The 22,777-nt window shown below is 39.8% G+C and overlaps 1 protein-coding gene and 1 long non-coding RNA gene across 4 annotated transcripts in view; one reads left to right on the top strand and one right to left on the bottom strand.

The window, feature by feature from the left end:
* The window catches only part of ANKFN1 (ankyrin repeat and fibronectin type III domain containing 1), a 451,946-nt gene that overhangs the window by 210,903 nt on the left and 218,266 nt on the right, over positions 1-22,777 (top strand). The window lies entirely within an intron of this gene.
* Positions 12,268-22,093, bottom strand: LOC144582837 (uncharacterized). The gene is made up of 3 exons (XR_013536284.1): positions 21,959-22,093; positions 17,974-18,037; positions 12,268-12,829 (listed from the first exon to the last, which is right to left on the bottom strand). It is a non-coding gene; the product is annotated as an uncharacterized LOC144582837 (long non-coding RNA).

The raw sequence follows: 22,777 nt of genomic DNA, 5'->3' as shown, positions 1-22,777 counted from the left end.
GATATTCATATATAGAACTTTGCTCAGTACAACACAAAGAGCTAGATGACATTCTCTGTTGGCAGGAAAGTGGCAACTATTTAGTTTGAGTTGGAAGCTGCAGTGGTTGATTTTTAAGGTCTACACACATTTTTTGAACAAAACATTCATATGACATTTAGAGTGAGTCTATTTGTAAGTTTTGAAAATTTAGGTCACATATCATTTCTGGGCCTCAGTTTTCACATTATAAATTTGAATGCCAAAGTGGTTTCCAAAGTTTGCTGCACACTAGAATCACCTTTTAAAAGGAGAGCTTTTAAAAAGTGTGATGCCCAGATTGCTTGCCAGACCAATTAAATCAGAATATCTTAGGTTGGGAGCCACATATGTCCTATGTAAAGATTCCCAGTTGATTCCAATGTGCAACAAAGTTAGAGAAACACTAAAGAAAACTATAGTTTATTCAAGTCTTTTCTTGCTGTATGGTCCTCTGAGTTTGGGCCATGGAAGTATTCTAACTTCCATCGTCCTCCAAGCTTCCTTTCCTCATCTCTGTTGTGAAAATCAAACTATTAAAAACTTACCCATAGCTTTAATGCAACCCCCATGAGAATCTGTGATGGTTAATTTTATATGCCAATTTGACTGGGTTAACCAGATAGTTGGTTAATACCTACATATTATATGTATTTTTATATATAATATAAATATATATTTTTAATATATAATATAAATATATATATTTCTACATTTATCTGTGAGGTTGTTTCCAGAAGACATTGGTGATTGAATCAGTAGACTGAGTAAAGAAGATCCACCCTCACCAATGTGGGAGGGCAGTGACCAATCCACTGAGAACCCATAGAATAAAAAGGCAGAGGAAGGGTGATTTGTTTCTTAAGCTGGGACAACCACGTTCTCCTGCCTTCTAACATCAGAGTTGCTGGTTCTTGGGCCTTCCAACTCCAGGACTCACACCAGCATGACTGTTCTTCTTCCTCCAGTTCTCAGGTCTTTGTCCACTCAGGAGCCGTCCCCTGGTTCTGAGGCCTTTGAACTTAGACTAAACTCTATACCACCAGCTTCTCTGGTTCTCCAGCTTGCAGATGGCATATTTTGGGACTTCTCAGCTTCTCTAATTTCATAAGCCAATCCTGTAATAAATCTCTGATATATCTATATATATCCCATTTGTTCTGTTTCTGTGGAAAACCCTGGCTAAACAAAATCACAGAGCTTTTTTGTTGAAGTTAACAAATTGATTCCAAAACGTTATAAAAATGCAAAGGATATAGAACAGTCAGAGCAATCTTGCAAAAAAAATAAAAGAACAAGGTTGGAGGCTGACATGGTTTGCCTGTGTCCCCACCCAAATCTTATCTTAAATTCCCACATGTTGTGGGAGGGACTCAGCAGGAGTTAATTGAATAATAGGGGTAGGTCTTTCTCATGCTGTTTTCATGATAGTGAATAAGTCTCATGAGATCTGATGGTTTTAAAAAGAGGAGTCTCCCTATTGCCTTTCCCCTTCTGCCATGATTGTGAGGCCTTCCCAGCTATGTGGAACTGTAAGTCCAGTAAACCTTTTTCTGTTGTAAATTGCCCAGTCTCTGGTATGTCTTTATCAGCAGCATGAAAATGGACTAATACAGAGGCCTCAAAATTATCAAACTGCAATAATCCAGATATATAGTATTAGTGTAAGCACAGACAAGTAGGCCAATAGAGGAGAACAGATAATGTAACACTTGACCCTTATTAAACAATTAATTGATTTTTCAGCCAAGGTGCCACAGCCATTCAATCAGAAAAAGAAAATATTTTTACAAAAACAGAAAATGAAATGCCACATGTTCTGACTCATAGGCAGGTGTTGAACAATGAGAACACATGGACACAGAGAGGGAGCATCACACACTGGGGTCTGTTGTGAGGGGATAGGAGAGGGACAGCAGGGGATGGGGAGGTTGGGGAGGGATAAATGAGGAGAAATGCCAGATATATGTAACGGGGGAATAGAAGCAGCAAACCATGTATGTACCTATGCAACAATCCTGCATGATCTGCACATGTACCCCAGAACCTAAAGTACAATAAATAAATAAATAAATAAATAAATAAATTTAAAAATATTTTTAATAAATGGTTCTGGAACAACTAGATTATAATTTGAAGGGAAAAAAAAGAATCTCAACCCCTACCTCATACTATATACAAAAATTAATTTTATATGGATCACAGGCCTAAATATATAAGCTAAAATTATAAAGAAGAAAATATAAGATAAAACATTTGCAAAGACTTCAAACAGGACACAAAAAGTACTACCCATTAAAAAAAGATAAACTGTACTTTATCTAAATTAAATATTCAAAAGACTCCATTTAAAAATATGTGAATAAGCAAGCCACAGGCTGAAAAAATATATTCATGTCATATAGGACTTGTATTCAGAATATATAAAGAACTACTAAAACTCAACAACAAAAGACAACCCAATTTTTAAAATGGGCAAAAGACCTGAACAAACACTTCACAAAACACATAAAAATAATCAGTAGCACATTTTTTAAGTGCTGAATCTCATTAGACATCAAGGAAATGCAATTAACATTGTAATGAAATACTCCTCACACTATTTTAATGGCTAAAAATACCGACAATACCAAATGTTGGTAAGAATGTAGACAACTAGAATTCACATAGATTGTTCATGGAAGTATAAAATGAAATCATTATATTGGAAAAGTTTTAGTAATTGATTATAAAACTAAATATATACCTACCTTATGACCCAGCAATTCTACTCTTAATTATTGACCTAACATAAATGAAAACATATGTCCATACAAAGACCTGAACATAAATGTTTATAGGAGTCTTACTCATCATAACCCAAAACTGAAAGCAACCCAAATATTTATCAACAGATATAAGGATAAATAAATTTTGGTATATTAATACTCAGCAATATAAATAAAGGAATAAACTAATACAAACAATAGCATGGATGAATTTCAAAAACATATTGAGTGAAAGAAGCTAGACACAAAAGTATGCATAGGAGTGCATTTATATAACAAAATTAGAAGAACAGTTTGTGTGTGTGTGTGTGTGCGTGTGTGTGTGTGTGTGTTGGAGGGAAGAGGGTGTGCAATAGACTAGACCTCTCTGGGGTGCTACAAATGGCCTATCTTGATTGGGGTGTGGGTTAGGCAGGTGTATATATTTATCAAAACATTTGTTGAAACTCATCAGACTTAAAATCTGTATATAAGTGTACATCAAAAATTAAAATTAGTTCAACCATTGTGGAAGACAGTGTGGCGATTCCTCAAAGACCTAAAAATAGAAATTCCATTTGACGCGGCAATCCCATTACTGGGTATATATCCAAAGGACTATAAATCGTTCTACTATAAGGACACATGCACACGAATGTTCATTGCAGCACTGTTTACAATAGCAAAGACCTGGAACCAAGCCAAATTCCCATCGATGATAGACTGGACTGGAAAAATGTGGCACATATACACCATGGAATATTATGCAGCCATCAAAAATGATGAGTTCGTGTCCTTTGTAGGGACATGGATGAATCTGGAGAACATCATTCTCAGCAAACTGACACAAGAACAAAAAATGAAATCTCACATATTCTCACTCATAGGTGGATAATGAACAATGAGAACACATGGACACAGGGAGGGGAGCACTACACACTGGGGTCTATTGGGGGAAATAGGGGAGGGAGAGCGGGAGGCGGGACAGCGGGGAGCGGGGAGCTGGGGTGGGATAGCATGGGGAGAAATGCCAGATGTGGGTGAAGGGGAGGAGGACAGCAGGTCACACTGCCACGTGTATACCCATGCAACTATCTTGCAGGTTCTGCACATGTACCCCAAAACCTAAAATGCAATAAAAAAAAAAAATTTCAAAAACCATTTTTTAAACTATAAAGTGTTATATAAGTACTAGGAAGTGTTTTAATTTTTGAAGTCTTTTAAGACAAACATGAGTTGGAGATAATTACAGGAGTGAACTGATGCTAAACAATGATATGGCTCTGAGTTTCCAGTTTTCATTTGCATATTTGAAGTGATACATCCAATAAAATGAGTTTATTTTATAACTTGTAAAATTAATGTAGCACCCTTTAACCCACTTTAACTAGGAATTTTTTTAAGGACTGGTAGCAGGAGTAATCTAAATGTGTAGAACTTTGAGCTTTGACAAAGTGTTGGCACATTCACTATGTATTGTTATTCTTGGCAATTTTAGTGAAGTACCTTTAAATTGAAGTTAAAAAAATAAAAGTATAAGAAATGTCATACTGGAAATCACATTCATTTTTTTCTCCTAGGTATGGTAGCAGATGAAAAGGAACTGCTACTCTATATGATTTTATTTTGTTTTTAACTTTTATTTTAGGTTTGGGGTACATGTGCATGTTTGTTATATAGGTGACGTGCATGTCAAGGGAGTTTGGTGTATAGATTATTTCATCACTCAGGTAATAAGCATGGTACCCAATAGGTAGTTTTTCAGTCCTCTCCCACCTCCCACCTCCATTCTTAAGTACACACGTTTCCATGTGTACTCAGTGTTTAGTTCCCACTTATAAGTGAAAACATGCAGTATTTGGTTTTCTGTTCCTCCCTCAATTCACTTAGTATAGTGGCCTCAAGCGCCATCATATTGCTGCAAAGGACATGATCTCATTCTTTTAATGGCTGCAAAGAATTCCATGGTATATATGTGCTACATTTTCTTTATTCAGTCCACCACTGATGGGCATCTAGGTTTATTCCATGTCCTTGCTCTTATCAATAATGCTGTAATGAACATACACATGCATGTGTCTTTATGGTAGAAGGATTTATATTCCTTTGGATATATATCCAACAATGGGGTTTCTAGGCCAAATGCTAGTTCTGTTTCAAGTTCTTTGAGAAAATTCCAAATTGCCTTCCACAATGGCTGAACTAATTGACATTCCCATTAGCAATATAAGCGTTCCCTTTTCTCAGCAACCTTGCCAGCATCTATTATTTTTGACTTTTTATTAATAGCCATTCTGACTGGTGTAAGATGGTATCACATTGTGGATTTGCATTTCTCTAATGATTAGTGATGTTGAGCATTTTTTCATGTGCTTGTTGGCCATGTGCATGTATGCTTTTGAAAAGTGTCTATTCATGTCCTTTGCCCACCATTTAATGGGGCTGTTTGTTTTTTGCTTGTTAATTTATGTTCCTTAGGGATTCTGGATATTCGACCTTTGTTGGATGCATAGTTTGCAAATATTTTCTCCAATTCTGTGGTTTGTCTGTTTACTCTATTGATAGTTTATTTTGCTGTGCAGAAGCTCTTTAGTTCAATTAGGTCGCATTTGTCTATTTTTGTTTTTGCTGCAGTTGCTTTTGAAATCTTCATCATGAAATCATTGCTAGGGCCTGTGTCCAGAAATCACATTCTATAGACCAAATTCTATTAATAACCACACAACAATATGAAAATATGTTTATGAAGCTAAAGGGCAAAACTGATTTAAATTTGATATAATGAAATCTCAATTAATACATTCTCCAGGAACAAAGCCTCCCCCAACCCCTGCCTCCATTTCTCTCTCTCTCTCTCTCTCTCTCTCTCTCTCTCTCTCTCACACACACACACACACACACACACACACACCTTCTATAAAGCACCAGGAGAAGCATTTGTTTGCATGACAGCTCCCAACACCAGTGTCACTGCTGCACCACAAGTACAGATACCTGGGAGCAAAACCCTCTTCTCCCCTCTTCTTTTCACCACAGCCAGCTTCAAGAATGAAGGACTGTTCTGGACAAAGTTGTAGAGCATGGCAGGCTTACTCTGACAACACCGGCCTTCTGTAGGAGCTTTGAATGTGGTGCAGAAAGAAATGCTGCTCAGCCTAGGTAATCAGCATTGAGTGTTCTCTACACACTCTCTCTGTACCCAAAGTCATTCTTCCAGGGAAATCTCAACCTAAGTTTAGATCCACTAATTAGATATTCTCATATATAAAACAAGGAGCCTCTCCTACGAAGCTTTTAACTAAGCATAATCTGTTTACAGAGTGTAAGCTCATTGAGGGCTTTGCTTAGTATTAATCCCAGGGCCTGAAACATAGTAGGTAAGTAGATACCATATATATTTGGTAGACTGTGTGGCTCAATGAATGAATACTTATCTCACACTGTCATTGTAATGAGTAAATGAAGTAATATATTTGACATGTTAGCAGGGCACTTAACATTTGGGTTAAGTACCAGAATTTAGGTTAAGTACCATCCCCTTTTCACCTTTCTCTTTACAAAGATTTTTCCTCCTTCTGGGAACTGTTTGCTCATATTAGATGACTAGATCAAAGCAAACAAAACTGTAAAGTGGAGAAAGGACACCCTATTCAATAAATGATGCTGGGATAATTAGCAAACCACATGTAGGAGAATGAAACTGGATCCTCATCTACCACCTTATACAAAAATCAACTCAAGATGAATCAAGGACTTAAATCTAAGACCCGAAACTATACAAATTCTGGAAGATAACATTGGAAAAACCCATCTAGACATTAGCTTAGGCAAGGATTTCATGACCAAGAACCCAAAAGTAAATGCAGCAAAAACAAAGATAAGTAGGTGGGACTTAATTAAACTAAAGAGTTTCTGCACAGCAAAAGGAATAGTCAGCAGAGTAAACAGACAACCCCAAAGTAGAAGAAAATGTTCACAATCTATACAAAGGACTAATATCCAGAATCTACAAGGAACTCAAATAAATAAGCAAGATGAAAAAACAATTCCATCAAAAAGTGGGCTAAGGACATGAAAGACAGTTCTTGAAAGAAGATATACAGATGGCCAACAAACATACGAAAAATGCTCAACATCACCAACAATCAAGGAAATGCAAATCACAATCACAATGCAATACTACCTTACTCCTGCAAGAATGGCCATAACGGAAAAAAAAATAGATATTGGTGTGGAGGCAGTGGAAAGGGAACACTTCTACAGTGTTGGTGGGAATGTAAACTAGTACAACCACTATGGAAAACAATGCAGAGATTCTTTAAAAGTAGAACTACCATTTGATCCAGCAATCCCACTGCTAGGTATCTACCTAGAGGAAAATAAGTCATTATACAAAAAAGATACTTTCACATGCATATTTATAGCAGCACAATTTGCAATTGCAAAAATATGGAATCAGCCCCAATGCCCATCAATCAACAAATGGATAAAGAAATCGTGAGATATATATATGACATGATATATATTATATATATTATATATATATATATATGATGGAATACTACTCAGCCATAAAAAGGAACAACTCAGTGGCATTCACAGCAACCTGGATGGAACTGGAGACTATTATTCTAATATATTATATAAATGATATATATCATGTATGATATATCTAATATATATTAGATATATTATATTGTGTATATATATATATATATATATATATATATATATATGATGGAATACTACTTAGCCATAAAAAGGAACAAATCCATGGCATTCACAGCAACCTTGATTGAACTGGAGACTATTATTCTGAAGTAGCTCAGGAATGGAAAACCAAACATCATATGTTCTCACTCATAAATGGAAGCTAAACTCTGAGGATGCAAAGGCATAAGAATGATACGGTGGACTTGGGAGACTCAGGGAAAGGGTTGGAGGGAGGTGAGGGATAAAAGACTGCAAATTGGGTTCGGTGTATTCTGCTTGGGTGCAGCAAAATCTCACAAATCACCACTAAAAAACTTACTCATGTAACCAAACATCACCTGTTCTCCCAAAAAACTATGGAAATAATTTTTTTTAAAAAATTCTTTTTTAACCACCACAACCCAACCACTTTAAAAATAGAAATTAATCTGATATTACTTACCACTTTGAAAAGACTCAAAAGACTGACTAGGTTATGGTTTATGTATTTCCTCATCTCATAATTGTATTTCAGAGACACATCTGACTGATAAATTAAATGCTCTGTATCCTGGTATTTGCTAAGAGTTTCAGAGAGATTTGGAAAATGTGTGTGCGTGTGTGTGCACACATGCGATCACAGGCAAACACTCCTGTTTATGTACAAGAGAAGAGATTGATTTTGCTTAAATCCCACTATAGGCACTGTCCTACTTACATGTGTACAACATACTCAGATTTCCTCTGAGAAATTCCTGTGGGAAAATTGGCTTGTAAAATTTCAGCGATAGACTTAACTATTATAAATTCCATTCCTAGAATACTGAGAAATATAAAATTTCCAATTTGTATTCACTTTTTAAAGTTGTCCTTTAAAGTATGAGTTGAATATATTCTTAGGATCTTTCCTTTCTTTTCTTTTTCTTCACAAGTAAATACATAGTTTATCTTCTTAAATCTAAAATGTTTCCAATCAGGCTAGTAATTTCCAATTTATAGTGATTGAATTTCACTTAATCTAATAGAATAGCCCAGCATAGGAAAGCACAGCTCAAAACAATATGTGATGTAAACCATTAGAGTACAAATCAGGGTGCTATCTGTGGGTCAATAGCATTTTGTGAAATTTTTGTTGCAATTTCACATATGCAATGTGTGCATTTACTGAGTCATGGTCAAAAACATTTGAAAACCCCTGCACCATGCAATGGCACAAAATGTCCACTCCCCAAAAGAGGTGAGAAAATTCAAATCTGGCATAAGAACAGGTGCTTAGGAATGCCGATGTATAGAGTGCAGGAGGTCCAGGAACAAACAGGAAATTCCCAGGCAGCCCTAAAAAAAGGCTTTATTAGTTCACTGAGCACGGCCTTAGTGAGATGAGTGAAGAAGAGCAGGAAAACTTTCCCCAACTCCCCAGAGGAGAAACAATTGCCAAAATTATCAGAAACATCTCAGAAAGAACCCAAGTTACCTGGAATGAGCTATGTAAAATAAATAGCACAAGTCAAGATCTTATTTATTCTGTGAGCATGTAAATATTACAGTATTTTTTTTCTGATAGAAAGGAATCTTTGAATACTTCGGTAAATCACCTCATGGAGAAATCTACAACTACAATGTCCTTGTAATCTGTTCCTCTCTCAGAAAATTTTAATTGAACCACACCAATGTCATTTAGGGTGACAGCAGGGGTGTGGTTGGGGACTGTGTGTGGTCTTTCCCTTGCAGGCAAATTCCTAGTCTCTGAAGAGTATGAGACAGAGACTGGACAGCCTCCTAAAGACATTCCCTGAAACTGCTGGGCTGGAGGTGGCATTCCATCCTTATATATATTTAAGAATCTAGAACTACCAGTACCCTAGCCCAAGTCTGCCCCAAAATACCTTCCCTCTAGAACTTTCTTCTACTCCCTTTCTTATTTGCCTGCCTGTTTTCCATACATAACAAACTCTCCAGCTGACTATATTTTGCCTTTTTTCCTCCTTATTCCACTTCTAGTTAAGTAGTTTTTCAAAAGAAAGTGCATGCAGATGAAATTCACCCTCTCGATTAAGATACTGCTTAGTGTTGGAGCAGTATAATGCTGATGTGTTTTCCTTCTTAGCTTTTCTGTCAATAAAAATGTGCTTCCCTCTCCCCACATACTGGACTCCTGCTTCTACATCCCAGCTTGTGACTCTGTAACTGTTGCAAACAGAGACCTCCCTGCCCAGATAGTCCGCTTTTTTGATCTTCTCCCAATAGTTCTCTTCCTCAATTCTCCAAATAGTCTACATGGAAGAGATTTCTCTTCCTTTCCAAATAATCCTCTTCCTTGATTTCCCCCTGCTGTGGATGGCCAGCCTGTCATATGATGATGATAATCACCTCCCACTCTTGACCTAGTCTTTGTACCACTAAATTTTAGTTTACCCAGGACATCTCCCTCTACTCTTGTTGCCCCAGAGTCCCAGAGTTACTCTATTTTAATTACACCCCTTTCACTTTCAAAGAACATATAAAGCATCTCAGTGTGGAAAGTCACCCTATCCAGCATCCTGCTCTGCCTGCTTGGTTAGCTATTTTCTGATGGCCTGCAGCTGGTCCATCCTTCAACTCTATAATTCCAAATTGGCCTAGACTCAAAGTCTCCTACTCCCAGCATCACCTCAAACGTCAAGAATGGAAAGCTCCCCTGGCAACTACAGTGTTCTCCTGGAGTTTATCTGACCCTATTTTAGTGTTTCCCTGCATTAGGCATCTATTGCTGCATAGCAGACCACTCTGAACTTAGTGACTTAAAACAACAATAGTCATTTTTATCCCTCATAGTTTCTGTGGTTCAGGAATTCAGCTCAGACATGTAAGGGATAGCTTGTCTCTGCTCCATGATGCCTGGGGCCTCAGCTGGAAAATTCAACAAAGGTTGAAGATATCAAATATCTGGAATAGTCTGAAAATTTATTTGCTCACATGTCTGGAGGTTGATGCTGGCTGTCAGCTGAGGGTCTCATTGTGTCTGTTGCCTATAACACACCCATACATGACCTCTAAACATGACTAGGTCTTCCTTACAACATGGCAGCAGGATTCCAAGGGCAAGTATCCTGAGCTAGGTGGAGGTTGTATCCTTTATATGACATAGACTCACTTAACTCTCAAGTTACATAGCATGACTTCCACCATATTACATTGATCAAGGAAGTTGCAAGTCACTGCCAAGATTCAAGAGCAAAGAACATTAGACCCCCACCTTTGTACCCCTTTTTGTAAGATGATCATGTGGCATAGTATATATATATGTGTGTGTGTGTGTGTGTGTGTGTGTGTGTGTGTATGCACATAGAAACATACACATGTCTATATATATATACGTACATATATATGTATATATTTGGGAAATGTAATCAGCCACCCCTTCCAAGAACCCTGCCAACCACAGGCTAAGTGTCACCATTCTTGTTACTTCCTTCTATGAAAATTTTCCTAGGATGAGTTCCCGGATATTGTGACATGGGGGTGATACTTCTCTAATCAGAAATACTTAATCTTTCATAGTTGTGAGGTGTGTTACAGTTTCAATAATCCTTGCATTTGGTCCTCACAGCTCTGTGAGGCAGATAAGGCAGGCCTTATTCTCTCCATTTTACAAGTGAGAAAGGCTGTATAGAGAGGTAAATAATTTACCCAAAGTCACAGACCTGAGACCCAGTGCAGTCCGTCAGATGTGGAATTGGGTTTCTTTCCATTATTAACCAACCTCTATGAATGGAAAAGTAGCATAGTACTGTAGTCTGAGTCCAGACTTTGGATCGGACAAGCCTGGCTTCGAGTCCTGGTTCTACAGCATCGTGGTTTTGGACAAAGCGCTTCACTTCCCTGACTTTCAGTTTTCTTGTCCTGGGAATGAAAGCAATAAAACCTACTTCATGCATTTAGTTCCTGCCATGAAATTAAACGATATTCATGAAATGCCTAGGACAGTGCCTAATTCATCTTTGGCCCCCAAACAGCACCTAAGAAGTTAAATTTGATAATAGTGTGTGATCTAACAGCTGGATCTAAATACATTTAGAGCCAGGTTTCCTTAAAAAGACTTTGAAGAAGTAAATGCTGATCTGAGCCACAACAAACAAAATACATTCTGCATCTGGATATAGGTGGGAAGCTATCCTCAAATCACGGCAAGCCAATCATCTTAGATCTTTATTCATAGCAAAATAACGTCCTTTTTCGTAAGTTTGTAAATGAAACCTTAGAAAGGGAAACCAGTTCTCAAACTCCTCTAAACAGACACTACTGAAAGGAATATAGACTAATAATTAAATCTCCAGCTCAAAGGCTGAATATAGAGGCTGCTGAGGCTAGGGAGGTTTGCTGTGTTACACAGTGCCGGAATGGGTGCTACGTAGATGATCTTTGAGTGAACCAACCTTTGATGGCTGGGCAGAGCACAAGGTTAACATAGTTGGGAGGCCTTCTGCAAGTTACCCTCAGATGCCATTTAAATGTAACTCCGTATGTATCCATTTCTGTGATGGTGAACGCAGAGTCATTGAAAGGCCCTGCATTTTTCTCTCATTGTTTGAAGAAAATGTTCTTGAGTGTTCTACTGGCAAAGGTGGTCTGATATCTGCCATTAAGGAGAGGCAAGTGAAGGGGCTAAATTAATCAGTGTTTATAGTTCCTGAGAATTATGCCATGAGAGTAGGGGAGAGCCTCACTTTAGAGTCCTAGAAGTTGCTTTGTAGACTCAGCAAGAGCCATTTTGCTGGAGTTCAGAAATAGTTTTCCATTTTATTTTTGCCCAACACTTAGGCCTGACTATAAGGCCTCTAATTTTGCTTCCAAGGCCAAAAGGACAGCAGATTCACTCATAAGAAAGCCCAAGGGATACTTAAAATTTACGAGCCAGTCCTCAGCTCCTTACCAGTATGAAGTTCTCATTCACGTCAGCAGGAAGCTTGCCTACAGGGCAGGGCATCTCAATTGAGTTCTTTCTCTGCTTTGCTGGTTCAGAATCAAACTTGCCCTGTGGCTGCTTTAAGTGTTGATGTCTTGGCATCCAAAAGCAGGGAGACAGCTCCGTTTCTCCTGGCGCCTGGAGCCCATGCTTCAGGGCAGCTTACCCTCCTCCCTTCGGGACTGCTTTGGATTCCTCACTGTTTATAAAGGAAGCCCACATTGGCCCCGTTGTAATGTGTGGCACTCTTCACTCAATAGCAATGGGGAGTTCAAATCGTCTTAAGTGACCCTCCAGGGTAACCAAAATCCCAAATCCCTAATATGGAGTAGCTGTTTCTGCCATCATGCCGCCTTAAGGAGTTGAACAGCATTTTGTGTTTTCCAAAGCTCTTTCATATACTTGGTCTCCTGTGGTCTGGAGAGCCCTGTGAAAAAAGCAAGGCAGATATAGTTAGTCCCATTTCACAGCTAAGAAAACTGAGATTCAGACAGATTAATCATGCTGCTAGGTTGGTGTAGGGCTGAGAAGCAAAATTCCAGATCATCACTTCTTCCACTGCCTGAGTATTTTATTTTCTCTTCCTTTCCACCCTTCTCTTTTTCCCCTTTCCCTTTTGTCTCCAGTTCCCTTTTCCTCTGCCCATTCCTTGCTCCCTTTTTACCCTCTTCCTCCTGCTCAACCCGTTTCTCTTCATTCTCTACAACTCTCTTGTTCTGACAAGGATTTTAGGGAGGACAAAGAACCCTCTAGAATTACAGCACCAACTTTACTGTTCACCCAGCAGTTTAAACAGGAACTTAAACAACTCATAGGGAATCTCTTTGCTTTTCTATGACTCATTTTATCCAGCTATGAAATAAGAATACCATATGTATAACTATAAGTTAATACTGTTTGTTGTAAGCGTTCCTAAGCCAGAAGAGCCCAAGGAAATATTGATAAAGGACCTAGTGGCTCATGCCTGTAATCCCAGCGCTTTGGGAGGCCGAGGCGGGTGGATCACAAGGTCAACAGATCGAGACCATCCTGGTTAACATGGTGAAACCCCGTCTCTACTAAAATTACAAAAAATTAGCTGGGCATGGTGTCTCATGCCTATAATCCCGGCTACTCGGGAGGCTGAGGCAGGAGAATTGCCTGAACCCAGGAGGCGGAGGTTGCGGTGAGCCGAGAATGCGCCATTGCACTCCAGCCTGGGTAACAAGAGCGAAACTCTGTCTCAAAAAAAAAAAGGACCTACATATAACCAATTTCTTTAGATAAAATTTATATATGCCTTGATGTAGTGATTTTAACCTTCTCTTCTTAACATTTTGAATAATGGTAAACTGGCACATTTGAGTTGCAGCCAAACCCAAGGGCATTCTCCCAGGGCAGGCAAACCCCACTATCCTTTCTACTTGGGGAAACATGCGAACTAAATATTCTAAGAGTCCAGTGAAGAGTTGAGTCTATCTGGTGCTGTAAATAAGGATATCTCATAAACTGAAAGCAAAAGTATCAAATTCTCTATTTGCAGACAGTTTAGGCAGACAGATGGTAACTAGTTTCATTAGCCACTGTACTGTGCCTCTTAATGACCCCCTCTCACCTCAATTTTATTGATTTTCAGATGTTTGAAAGAATATCTGATATCAAAATTACTCTTTGAATAGTATCCGATCTCATTTCCTCCCCTTCTCTGAAAATTAATGACATGAAGACAAGCTTTCGTGAGTGCCTGTGTCCAGCTTCCAAGCCATGAGGGGCTGGAGTGCTTAGAGAACACTGACTTAATAAATGAGGATTTAAATACTTCATCTTAATTTAGAGAGGCAGAGAAAGGCAGTATCTCAAAACCATGCCCCTCAACTCTTAAAAGCATTATTTCTAGTTTGAAAGAAAAGTCTGGAACGGTCAGCCCTTTATATCTTGACAAATAATTAGAATACAGAGACCCCTGTGGAAGCTGTCAATAATTCCTGAGCGGGCAAAACATTCATGGGAGAATGTCACTGGATTATTTCAAAGATTTGTGTGTATTTGATTCCAGGACTATATTGCTTTAGAATCGTTTTTAGATCTCCCTAAATTCCTTGTCTGGGATGGTATTTTAACTCATTATTGACTAAACATATGGGATTGTCTATTTGGAGTGGATTCACTCTTAGAAGATACTCATATGCTTTGGGAGGCCGAGGCGGGTGAATCACTAGGTCAAGAGATCGAGACCATCCTGGTTAACATGGTGAAACCCCGTCTCTACTAAAAATACAAAAAATTAGCTGGGCACAGTGGCGGTGTGCCTGTAATCCCAGCTACTGAGCAGGCTGAGGCAGGAGAATTGCCTGAACCCAGGAGGGTTGTTGTGAGCCAAGATGGCGCCATTGCACTCCAGCCTTGGTAACAAGAGTGAAACTCCGTCTCAAAAAAAAAAAAAAAAAAAAAAGAAGACACTCATATGACTAGGAGATACCTGCTTACAATGACAAGTAATGTCTGAGTAGGGCAAACCAATCCAGATCAAGCCTATGCTAATGGACATGTGCTATCCTACTGCACAGAACTGACCTTCTGATATCCAGATGTGTAATAGCCACACATTTAGGGGCCTTATGGTATTATCCCGATTTATTCCAGCTAATTTAACTGGCTTCATTTAGCTGGGCTGACCTGAACACTCGCCAGCTGCCTATACCAGTGGCCTTGAGTACCCTTCGCTTCCTGTGAACTTGGCCTGTAGTTCTTTGCTGCAGATGGCCCAGCCACATAGGATGCTACTGGCACTTCCCATGGGCCATCCAGAAACTCTTCAAGGATCTTTCTGAAGCAAGGAGGGGTAATGGCCTCTGACACATGGTTCAGGGCATCTGGTGAGTTTCCCTAGCCTATTCACTTATTTCTCTAAAGTGCCTTTTTAGCACCAAGTACTTGCCTTGCAAATTAATTGTCAAATGGCCCTAGTTTAACTAAGAACCAGGAATTACTTAGCTTAGAGAGGAAGCTACTTAATCCACTAGGCTACATGTAATTCTCCTAAAGTTTATGCCAAATTCTTTATTACATTTAGAGCTGCACCTTTTGTATCCTCCAAAATACTGCTGCCAGTATTTTGTTCTTCATTTTAGTAGAGCCTAAGAGAGCCAGTCGGGTGGCATCTCAGAAGGAGGAGGTTGGTGAGAATGCCTGTTGCTAAGTAGTGGGCATCATGTATACCTCCCTGGTTTTCCTTCTCACCACTGGCATGGAAAGCACAGTGTCTTCCAAAGAGGCAGAGGCTGAGTCAGATTTTTTCTAGGACAAAGTAAAACTTGGTTTCCTGGGGAGTGTAGCTGACTGACTCAGAGGTTAAGGATCTAACAATTGCAGGAGGAAAGACAAATCAGATTTTATACTCTTAATCCTATGCCATCTTAGAGCTGCCTTCAGAAGCCAGGAGTGATGAGATCAAAAGGAAAATACCATCTCCTTCTCAGAGAGTATGGCTCTGAGAAGCTAAGGACCATGCCTGAGGGAAATAAACTTGCTCTGCCAAGAGTGTTCCAGATCCAAGAAGAAATTTGTTGGAAGAAATAGAATATCCACTCTTCTCTCGTGTCTATGATGGGTTTCCAGGTGGTGCTAGGAGGACAGGAGCATAGACATCAGTATACATTGCTCATTCCCTCCATATCTTGCTTTTCTCCAATACCAAACCAGAAAACTCCTCTTTTAGCATCTGTAAGCACTTCTAGTTAACATCCACATTCACATTTGCTTAAGCAAGTAGGAAGAGAATCAAGCAAATGTAGACTCTCTAAGCAAAGCAGTTTGATTGGGGGTGGGAGGCAGGGGGGGGGAAAGACACTGCCATCTCACCTAGTGAAAACTAGCATGCTAGTTAAGAGCACAGGATGAAGGCCAACTGCCTGGCTGCTGAGTCAACAACAGGAAAGAGCCTCTCCTGCTGAAAAAGCAACCATAGCCCTACCAAACAGAGTCATACTTTGCTCGCCTGCCCATTACAATTACAATGTCTTTCCAGTTGAAATCTAACAACTATCCCCAGTGAAGCCTTTCTTTGCCTTACATTTTCATTCATTCATTTGTTCAGACAACATTTATTTCATGCCCATTTATATGCCGATGATCCTCAATTTTATGACTTCACTTATTCATTCAGAATTTACTTATTTTTAAACCCCTAGAGATGGGCCAAGTACTTTCGTAGGTACTGGGTAAATGAAGATATATGAGACAAAATTCATCACATAAAAATTTTATGGTCTAGCAATTCATACTTTATTTATTCATCTGGTTATTCATTCATTCATTTGCTTATTCATTTGACCAATCATTGCTGAAGATCTAGTACATGCCAGGCACCATGTTAGGCACAGGGCCAGACATATTTATGCTAATCTTCCCGATCTTGTTTTTAATTCATTGTATCACACAAATGCCACCATACCACCATGCACAGAAGCAAAAACAAACCCAACAACTTTTCGGGGTTTGCGTGTGTGTGTGTGTGTGTGTGTGTGTGTGTGTGTGGTCATTGTAAAGGGAGAGGTAGGCTTCGGATGGGTCAGTAAGGTTATTGAGTTATTCTAACATATTCCTTCAAATATGCACTGGTTTCATGCAGGGTAAGATATTAGAAGGCAGGTCCCAGATTTAGGACAGTACAAAAGGAACCTTTAAGTGATGGTGACTGTGGGACAGCAAGATAAGCTGCCTCACAAAGGCGAGAAGTGGTTGGAGATCAGGTGATGACCCACCAAGGACAGCACAAAACAGATGCTACCCAGGAGACTTCTGACCCTAAATCGAGAGACTCTTTCTACTCTGAGATTTGATTGCCAAAACAATCTCCCTGGCACATGCTAAGTCTTCAATAAATATTCTCTAAATGAATGACTAAATAAATATGACACCATTTGTTGGTCCTTGGGCTCCTTGAGGGTGAGAGCTGGGCCCTAATTATCTCTTATACTCCCAGGGCCTCTATCCCTTCTGCAGGGATCTGGGAACAGATCTGGAATGCAGGCCCCCACAAGCTTTCTCTTTAATAAACTAGGCATAAACGTTTTTACCATGTGGTTTATGTTTTTACCACCTGGCAGATTCTCTCCGCAAAGGAAGCATCCTTTAGAGGCCCATTCAGTCATCTCTTTGTTAAATTTCAGGCTTTGTTTTCTTCCCTGATTAGCAAATTGTTGGTTCACCTCCATCGGCATGAGACTGTATGTAATCAGGGAACAAAAATGTGTTTTGCTATCAGCTAGAAGGGCAAAATAGCTATACAAAGAGACCAAATAATGTCTTCTCAAACCAAACATGAGAAATGGCTTCTGGCTTAGCTCTGTTCAGGGTTATCTGTGGCGCTGTTTCCTTCCAGTAGCTGGTAATCAAGAAGAGATGCATGATTGCCGCTGGAAACCAAGCGATAGATCCATAGCACTGTGGGCCAGGCACTACTGCCTGAAGAGAGGCTAGAGCCAGGGCAAGCCAGGAGCCGACTTCAAGATTCTTAGGCCACAGGCCACACCGTAATTCAGGTCATTGTCCTTTGCCAAGGAAGCTTATCAAAGAAGAAAACAGACTTACATTTTCTAGCTCTCTGCTTCTCTCTCAGACTGCAAGTATTAGGAATTGGACTGGTTTCTCCATCCTGGGCAGAGAGAGTAGAGGTTTGAGAATTTGATTGTTTGATAATACAGAATGCGTAGCCTGCTACAGCACTTTGGATGCCATTCTATTTTACCAAAATAGTTCAAGACACAAAGAATTTCAAACTGGAACAAGGGTCTGACCTGCTTGTTTGTGTCATTCAGGGACAGCCCAAGTCTGGCAGAAATAGCAGAAACTTTCTGCCACAGAACTCAACCCGTTAATTTAGATGAAAATGTTACTAAATGCTAATTCTAAACGTAATCTACTCTGTTCACAAAGAAACTTCCAGAATTAATGCATACAGAACAAGGCCTGCGCCATGGAGTCCTGGAGGAACTTTCACAGGGCATTTTGATGGGCACATTTGGGAATCAATCACCATGATAGTAAGAGACCATGATCTTTCTGCCAGCAGGAGGAAAGTCCAATTCCTGTGACAGCTACAGAAAATGACTAAGTTTGTTTGTGAGCATCTCTAAATTACATCAGGTAACAAAGAAGCCAATATCTTTTACCACTGTTGACAAAGAGGCGACAATGTTAAGCCAGCCTATTGGAAAACACTGCTTTCCTCTGGCTCTTATCCGTTAATGACCACCCCTGGGAGTTAAGGGCCACAACCCTTCCTTGGGGAAACCCCATGTCATGATATTAAAGATACCGTTTGAAGGGGGCCCAATTCTTGAGATGGTCATTCTTTCTAGTTATATCACCAGTCATTTCAGCAAAAAGGCGATGTAGTATGAATTCAAGGAAGAAAGGGAATTTCCTTTAAAATATTGTGGCAGAGTCTCCTTTCTCCAGAGTCAAACCTTGGTATATCCTCTACTCCTATCATTCTCAAAGGTGATCCCAAGACCAGTAATAGGTATATCAGCATCACCTGGGAATCTTGAAGAAAAGCAGCTGCTTGGGTCTCACCCAGGACTCTCAAAGCAAATACTCTGGGGTGGGGATCCAGCAGTTTTCAACAATCACTCCAGATGATTCCAATGCACACTGATGCATGAAACTACCATTCTATTCTCCATTAAGAAATCTGAGGCCCACCATGATATTAAAAATAGTTGTGTGTGTGTGTGTATGTTCAGTTACTGTCTTAGTCACTTTTGTGCTGCTATAATAGAATACCACAGACTGGTTAATTTATAATAAACAGGAATTATTTCTTGCAGTTCTAGAGACTAATCAGGGTGTCAGCTTCCGGCAGGGGTCATCTTACAGAATGCACCACTGGTAGAAGGGGAAAGAGAGAATGAAAGAGAGAGAAGAGGGGTGCCAAACTCATCCTTTATAATGGACCTACTCCTGAGATAATAGCATTAGTCCATTCATGTGGGCAGAACCCTCATGGCCCAACTTTCTCTTAAAGTTCCCACCTCTTAACACTGTTGGATTGTGGATTGATTTTCCAGCACATACATTTTTGGGGACACATTCAAACCACTATGGATATACATGTTTTAAATATATAAAATTATGGATATAAATGTACTAAGTTACAGATTTTTAAAATTCAGTGTTTTTTTTAATTAAGGTAGTAGCTTTTATTGAAACCTCTTGCTGTTGGATGTAATAACTCTTAAGTTTATTCTATACTAACCTCCACATGCTCCCTGTGGTCTGAGCTCAGAGGTGGAGCGGGGCAGGGTGTGAACCAGCAACCTAAGAAATCAGAGAACTTTCTATTGACTAATTTAAACTATATTATTAAGAATCTACTCTATCATTTAAGATTCTCCAAAAAAAAATTAGCCTTTGGCATTTAAATGAGTCTGATGAACAAAAGATTAAATACTAGATATTTCTGTAAAAAAAGCTGACTAAAATGGCTGTGGACCGGGCACAGTGGCTCACACCTATAATCTTAGCACTTTGGGAGGCCAAGGCAGGCAGATCACCTGAGGTCAGGAGTTCGAGACTAGCCTGGCCAACATGGTGAAACCCATCTAGTGCATGACAGTAATCCTAGCTACTCCAGAGGCTGAGGCAAGAGAATCACTTGACCCCAGGAGGCAGAGGTTGCAGTGAGCTGAGATCACACCAGTGCACTCCAGCCTGGGCAACAGAGTGAGACTCCATCTCAAAAAAATAAAAAATGGCTATGAAGAGCATGAGCTTTGGAGTCAGACAGACTTAAGCCCACTGCTAGCTGAGTGATATTGGGCAAGTGGTTTAACCTCTGTGGTCCTCTTTCTTCATCAGCAGTATGGGAAGAGTAATAGTACTGAGTTCCCAGGGCTCATATGAGGATTAAATTAGATAATACCCACTTATAGCATGCTTGGTAAATCTATCACTGTTCAAGCAGCACTTATTCTCCTTGTTACTATTATTTTACTGTCTTCAACCATTGTGAATAGTACCACAAAGTCCAGAGAATCCTCCCTATGAAATGTAGATTCATTGGATGGATCTCTTTGGAATTTTTCTTAAAGGACAGTGTGAGACAATGAATGAGAAAGAGAGTCATTGATTTCTGTAACCTTTTGGGGAAAGGTAATGGGTGAGAAGAAAGGCAGAGGCCATGGGGTAAGGGTGGAGGTTGTTTCGGATGATTGGCCTCTGAAGCTCTGTGGCGGCCGCAGTTTTCCTTTCTCCTTATTGTTACGGCGTCTGGGCAGAGAGGAGCTTCGGAGCCAGACCTCTGAGGCTGTGTGTGGTGAGCCTTCAGGGGCTGGCAGTCGCTAAGGGCGGAAACCACTGTTTGGGAGCTGCTGGCGGTTTAACTGTTTCTGTTGCTCATTGCTGAGGATGAGAAAGGGCAGGAGGGTGAGAGCAATCTACTCGTGATTCTGTTTGTGGTGAGCCAGCTCACCAAGAGCTTCAGAGGTCTCTTTGGAACCATAAGTTTATCGAGCAGCTTCCGGAACAAGATTTTCAGCTGGCTGGATGTCAAAACAACAGTTTCTGAGACTTGTTTTTGATTATCTCCTTCAAAAGAACCACCTGGCCTGTTGTAGAAGTCACTGGGAGCAACCTCATGGGAGATGCAGCTTTCCTCAGCTTACAAGGTCCTTGCTGTACACGTAAAATTATTTAATCAGAAACCTTCCTTTGGTGATGTGAGGGTTGTGATCTGACCCTCCAAAATGCAAAGTAACCATAAGACATCTCCATCGTTCAATACCCATCTATGAGTGAGAACATGCGGTATTTCATTTTCTGTTCTTGTGTAAGTTTGCTGAGAATGATGGTCTCCAGTTTCATCCATGTCCCTACAGAAGACACGAACTCATCGGTGGGTGTTGAAAAATGAGAACACATGGACACAGGAAGGGGAGCACTACACACTGGGGTCTGTTGGGGGGAATAGGGGAGGGACAGCGGGGGGTGGGGAGTTGGGGAGAGATAGCATGGGGAGAAATACCAGATATAGGTAAAGGGGAGGAAGGCAGCAAATCACACTACCTATGTGTACCTATACAACTATCTTGCATATTCTTCACATGTACCCCAAAACCTAAAATGCAATTAAAAAAAAAAAGAAAAAAGACATCCACAGTAGGTAGAGGAGAAAGAACAGTTGACAGGTTGCTGGAGAGAGTCCTAATCAGAGTAGCCTTAGGGCTTCTCCCTTCATGGGACCCTATAAGGCCTGAGCAGAGGCCTTAGCAAGGCCCCTCACCCCCATGACCACACAAAGTTTTCAGAAGTAGGGTTTGTTAATATAATTAGTTATTCCCCTTATTTAAATATTATTCCTATTTCCCCTTATGTAGGTGGTAATATAGGAGCCATGGGCATTTTGGGGAACCAGCTAAGAGTTGAGTTAAAATAGATTCTGTGTTCTGTTGAATATATGTATGTGGTTTACAGTCTTTTCTTTTTGTATAGATAGGTCACCACTAGCCACAGTAACTGCAGAGCGAAAAAAACAGCTTCTAGAAATACTGTCTTGCCCATGATGCCAACTCACCTGACCTTGTGGCATCAAGAAGTAGGACCAGAGGCTGATTCATGATGAAAGAGTGTCCCCATGGTGCTGGCCCCACATGTAGGTGGGTGGATGGTGGTGAATCCAGGTCTGAAACGTGTGCAGCCAGAAATGAAACTGTAAAAAAGTCCTCTAAATTTTATGTGTTTCTCCAAATTTGATAAAAATCTTAAAAATATAGTGACATTACCAATAATAAATTGTGAAGCTGAAAAAAGTCTTCTAAAGCATCAATAATAAAAGAGAAATTTGAACTTAAAAAAGAAAAATCTCCTAGTGGCTCAGAACCTTAGGTGTGCTTCCATCTCAAGGCTAGAGGTACATCTCAGTCGTCTTAGAATTATTTTTGTAATTCTAAGAATTACAGAATATGAATTCTAAGAATTACAAAGAAATATGACACCCTCCAATTAATGGGTATGGAAAAACTATTCAACACTGGGGGATGGTTAATAAATCATGTAATAAAACATTATGCAACTGTTAGAAAATATACTTTCATGTAACTTTAATGGCTTGGGGGGAAATGCTCCTACTGCAATATGCAGAGAAAATAGCAAGAACCAAAACCTCGTACAGCAGTAGATCTCAGAGTGTGGTCCCTGGACCAGCAGCAGCAGTATCTGGAAACTTGGAAACTTAGTAAAAATGCCAATTCTCAGGCCCTACCTTGGACCCACTGAGTCAGAGACTCCAAGGGTGAGAAACTGTGTGTTTTAATAGCCAAGTAAATTTATGTGTGTTAAATTTAGAAAGCAATTGCTGTAGAGCCCCAATCAATGTAAAATATATGCCTATGGA

This window comes from Callithrix jacchus, chromosome 5, assembly GCF_049354715.1.
Source record: "Callithrix jacchus isolate 240 chromosome 5, calJac240_pri, whole genome shotgun sequence".
Lineage (NCBI taxonomy): Eukaryota > Metazoa > Chordata > Mammalia > Primates > Cebidae > Callithrix > Callithrix jacchus.
This window is presented reverse-complemented; position numbering and strand designations above follow the sequence as displayed.